Source organism: Panthera uncia, chromosome B1, assembly GCF_023721935.1.
Source record: "Panthera uncia isolate 11264 chromosome B1, Puncia_PCG_1.0, whole genome shotgun sequence".
NCBI lineage: Eukaryota > Metazoa > Chordata > Mammalia > Carnivora > Felidae > Panthera > Panthera uncia.
The window spans coordinates 192,476,092-192,481,870 of NC_064811.1; positions in this window are offsets into that span (position 1 = coordinate 192,476,092).

A 5,779-nucleotide genomic window follows, 5' to 3' on the forward strand; every position below is an offset into this window, starting at 1 on the left:
AAATTCAGGCAAATTACCATTTCTCACCCAGTTTCCTCACTAGATTGCTAGGATAAAATGAGATAATACTTGTGAAAACTCTATTTCCCTGCCTTTCACACAGGAGCTGTTCAGCAAATAAAAGTGTCTTTACTTCCTGTTACAGTCACAAGCCTATTGTTTTTTAACTTCAAAACTACAGAATGTAATTCCTTGTCATCAGTCACCTACGTTGCTGGAAAAATGTATTATCCTGTTTCTCTACCTCAATCTCGTTCTGTCTACCTCTCAACACACCTTTACCCTAGCTGAATAATGGTAAGAATTCATTCTCCCCAACGCTCTTCTCACAGTGTCAAGCGTTTCTGTGTAAAGCCTGTCAGTGGGTGGTCACTGCAACCAGGTGAATAAAATTTACATTTCATCTCAGATGTGTTTTCCATTTCGGCCAACTCCAATCTGGTCTCCCCACCCTCCCATTCTGACAGGCCCTCTTACTTTCCCTCTATACACATCTCCATCTAGCTACCTGTGAACTCTCTCTTCTCTGGGCCATCCACATCACCCAGAAGCATTTTTCTACACTTGTCCCTATTGCCTGGTTTCCCCCTCTCTCCTCAACCGACTGTGCAATATGACCTATGCTGCCAACAGGTCACCAAAATATTTTAGTCAGGCCAGCGGAGGGTCCAGTGAGTGTTCCTCAGAACTCATCTTACTGTCTTTTTTTTTTTAAGTTTATTTATTTATTTTGAAAGAGAGAGAGAGAGCAAGAGCAAGCAGGGGAGAGGAGAGAAGAGACAGAGACTCCCAACCAGGGTCCACACTGTCAGCATAGAGCCCAACACGGGGCTTGATCCCCTGAACTGTGAGGATGACTGGAATGGAAACCAGGAGTCGGACACTTAACCGACTGAGTCACCCAGGCGCCCCGTCTTTCTTTCTTGGCAGGACTGACGCTGCTCGTGGACACCTCTATGTCAACATACTCTCCTCTCTTGATCTGACAACCCAGTCGCCTAGCTTTCTAATTTATAGGCCACCCCTCACACTCCTTACACCTGGTCCTATTCAGCTTTCCTATCTTGCTGAAGGATCCATCATCAACCCAATGGTGAAAACCAAAACCTGAGATCCAGCCCTCAAACTTTTCTCTGGTTCATTCTAATGCTCACTAAAACAGAAACTCTTTTGAATCAGTAAAGCTCTTGTGAATTCATCCACCTATTTCTGGTTCTGCTGCGACTATCCTAGTTCAACTTCTGGCCTTTTCTTGACTGAACTGTCATAATTGTACCCTGTACCCTCTTATCTGTTCATAAACACTCCCATTCCATTTTTAGCACTGTAGTAAGGATATTAATTTAAAAGTAGAAGGCTGATGATGTCACTATATCATCATGAAGCCCAAATCGGCATTATGAGATCTGGCTGAGAAGTCATAAGCCATCTGCTGGAAAGTAATGAATCCATGCAGTTCAAAAGAAACTGCAGGTATAATACCCCCACTGATAAAGGAGTTTCAGAAGAACCACAATAGCCAAAGAGAATTCTCTCTTTTTAATGTATAGCATAGGGAATATAGTCAGTAATATTGTAATGTCTTTGTATGGTGACAGATGGTAACTACACTTATCACAGGGACCATTCTAGAATGCATAAAAATATCCAATCACTAAGATGTACCCTTGAGCTAGAATATTGTATGTCAATTATACCTCAATAAACAATTGCCATGTATATACTGTACCCCCAAAATACAATTTGTATACTCACATTTCTAAAGTTTATAAAAAATGAATTATTAGGTATTCTCTTGTGAGTTGCTTTTCTCGCTCAATATTATGTTTGCAAGGTTTGTGCATATTGATGTACATATTTGTAATCCATCCATTTTAACTGCTATATAGAACTCCATTTTCTGGAGACCTATAATTTATCTATCATTTCTACTTTTGATGGAGGTTTGAATTATTTTCTAGTTTTGTTTTGTGACTATGGAATAAAGCTAAGAACATCGAGGGGAAAAAAGATCCACAACAGCCAAAGAAAGTTAACTCTTAACGTTCTCCAAGCTCAGAGAATAGTGAAGGTAGACCATCAGGGCACAAATCGAGAAAAACGTTTCCTCCTTTTATCTCCTTATCTTCTTCCCCTTCCCTTATACTCAGAAGCATCAGAACTGCAGCTTGCAAGAAGAAGGCAGGGGACCAGCCACCGAAAGCAACTGCACTCACCTCTTTCTCTCTATTGGCAGTAAGACTGTGTAACAAGACTAGGAGGGAGGGCTGCAATTTCTAATAAAGACAGAAATTCTCTGAATTGGAGTAATGAATTACAGCATGCAGACTGCTTCTATGTCTAGAAGAAGCTGGAAGGCTTTTTATTACCTAAAAAGATCAGAAAACTTATTGGGCCTGACTTAATTTTCATGCACCTGGCAGGAGTCAGTTTAAGAATGTCGTCATGAAAAACCTCGGGTTCTTTTCTAATTATACACGATGAATCTTTCCCGTTCGATGCACCAGTCCAGGGAGATAAAATATGCAGAACTTAGTGACTGAGCGGCAAGTGAACAGGAGGAATCAGGAACCGTGGACGTGGAAGTTGCAGGTCCAGCACCTGTCTTGTGAGCAATTGGACGACCTTGAGATAGAAGCCTTGAGATGAATAGCAAAGCGGAAAGACTGACTGACTCCATGGCCCTGATGAATGTACTGCCACCACATCAGCCCTATTCTTCTCCCCTATAGGCCCATATTTCATAAGAAAATGTATGCATGTTTGCACATATATCTCCCATTTTTTAAGTAGATTGATATACATACCAGTCTTTCCAGGAAAATATAGGTTTACATCCATTGTTACAGTGTAATTGTTGCTAGAACCTGTTTTGTTCTCAAAGGGGTCTTATTTCTTAGACAATATACATGGCACACGTAACAGAGATTAACGATGCGTGGAACAAAAACTAATATAAGTGTAAGGAGAGATGGACAAACCCAGATGGAGGCACTCTTGTCCCTCTTGTGATAACTCAGAACAGGTAGACAGAAAGTCAGAAGGGACATAGGAAAACTGAACAACACTGTCAATCAGTTTGACCTAATTGACATTCATAGAAAATTCACCATGCCACAGAATATACATTATTTTCAAGGGCACATGGAACATTTAGCAACTTAGAGCATATTCCACGCAAGAAAACAAAGGTTAATAAATTTTAAAAATCAAGCCATACAAACTACTTTCTGTGTTCACAGTATAAATTAGGGATAACAGAAAGATTTCTGGAGTGCCTGTATTTGAAACTTACATGACACAATTATAAATAACCTATGAGCCAAAGAAGAAACCAAAAAGCAAACTAGAAAGTGCTTTTCCCTGAATAAAAATAAAAGTACACATACCAAAATTTGTGGTATGCTGCTAAAGAAGTATGCACTTAGAAATTTATAGCACTAAAGCTATATTATAAAAGACAAAATGTCTGAAATCAATGACATATTTTATCTTAGGAATTAAAAAAAAAATACAATAAACCCAACCCACACATAAGAAAATAATGAAGAGTAGAATCGATGAAATAGAAAACAAAAATTTTAGAAAAATCAATGAAATAAAAAGTTGCTTCTTCGAGAGATCAATGAAATTGATTAGCCTGTACCCAGACTGATCACAAAAGAAAGGGAAACAGAGAGGGGGAAGACACAACCACTGATATCAGGAACAAGAGAGGTAACATCAGGACAGACTCTACACATACTCAAAGGAATAAGGAAATGTGAAAACTTTATGTCAATAAATGCAACAACTTAAAATGAAAGAAATCCACGAAAGGTACAACTACCAAAGCTCATTCAAGAATAAGTCAATAAACTAAGGAGACATATATTACATAAATGGAATTTACAGTTAAAAAGTCTTACCACAAAGAAGATTCAAGGTCCAGATGGTATCAACAGTGAATTCTATCAAATCTTTAAAAAAGAAACAATACTTTTACTCATTTGTTTTGCTTCTTAAATCCCACATGTATGTTGTGCACCCGAAACTAACACAAATAAAAATTAAGAAAAAAAATAAGACCAGCTGTATGCAAACACTTGGAATTATTCCAGCACAAAACAGGTTGATTTAATATTTGAAAATCAATCAGTTTAATTCATCATATTAAGAAGCTGAGAAAGAAAGCTCATGCAAATTTTTGTCCCTTGTCACATCAAGATCTTGACAAGAATGTTCATAAAAACTTTGTTTGTAATAGCCAAAAACTGGAACAACACAAATTCATCAAGAGGCGAATGGATAAACAATTATGGTACATCTGTACAATGGAATACTAATCAGCAAAAAAAAAAAAAAAAAAAAAAGAAAGAAAGAAAGAGAAAAAGAAAAAGAAAAAGAAAAAGGAATAAACTTTTCATGTACTCAACAACATGGATGAATTTAAAAATTATTATGCTGGATAAAAGCAGTCAGACCTAAAGTGTACATACTATATGGCTTCAGTTATATAAAATTCCAGAAAATTCAAACTAACATATATATATATAACAGGAAACAGTTCAATAGTTGCCTGGAGATAGAAGGAGGCGACATGAGGAAACCTACAAGGGTGATAGGTATGTTCACGACATTGATCATGGTGATTGTTGCATGGATGTACACATAGGCCAAAATTTATCAAATTCCATGTTTTAGATATGTGCAGTTTATTGTATGTCAGTTACATCTTTATAAGGCAGTTAAAATAATAAATGAATAGATAAGTTTCTGTCTCAAATTCCTTGCTCACTTAAATTCAATAAACTCTTGCGCTAGGTGATACAATAAAGACACTGATGAATGAGATTCAGTCTCTACACAGAAGCTGGTTAGCATTAAACGTGAGGGCCAAGGCAGCAGCAGATACAATTTTTATCAGATTGTGATTTGGAGGAGGTTAGAAAGGAAGAATGGGAAGGAGGTAGAGAAGGGAAGAAGGAGAATGAGCAGGAGAAGAAGAAGCATCTGTGCTTTGATTACCCAGGCTCACTTATTGTTCAAGCATATACTAAGTATTTATAATATTCCAGGCACCGTGCTCATCACTAAGAAAATACCCTCACTAAGTAAAATGTATGAGATAAACACACATTTAGATCATGAAATTTACAAAAATAATGGCACACAAAAGAGGAAAGAAAGAATTCATTCTGATGGCTTAGATAGGAATGTCTGACCATGACCACGACGATGAAGAAATAAACAAATAAAAATAAAAACATTTCGGTGAGCGTTAAGACTGGAAAACATTGCTCCTCTTATGGAAATAAGAGGAAAAATGTGCTTTGGTGAGACAGTTTCTCTGGTGTGACTGAGAAATGAAAATCCGTCTAGTATGGTTGGCAAATAGGACCCACAACAGAAAAGAAACAGGAAATTAAGCTAGAAATGTGGGGCTGTCATGATATTGTGAAAAAAAACCGCATCCCACAGTAAGCACTTTGGAATCAATTCTGTAAGCATGTGGCTATTTAAAAATGACAGCATGACGACCAATTGTTCTAATCAACTGAGATGGTTCACAAGTAATCTGTTAATTATAATGATCGTATCACTCATGTTTGTAAACAATAGTTTTAAAAAGTCAATCATTATTTTCCCACTGATAAATCATACTTAGCAACTAGCTTTCCAAAATTCTTTGACAAGCATGAGGGTTGGATGTGCAATCACAATTGCTGGGTGGTGGAATTTCAATAATCTTTAGGAATCACAGGAAAGTGTCACAAAAGTGAACTATGCACACGGGTAT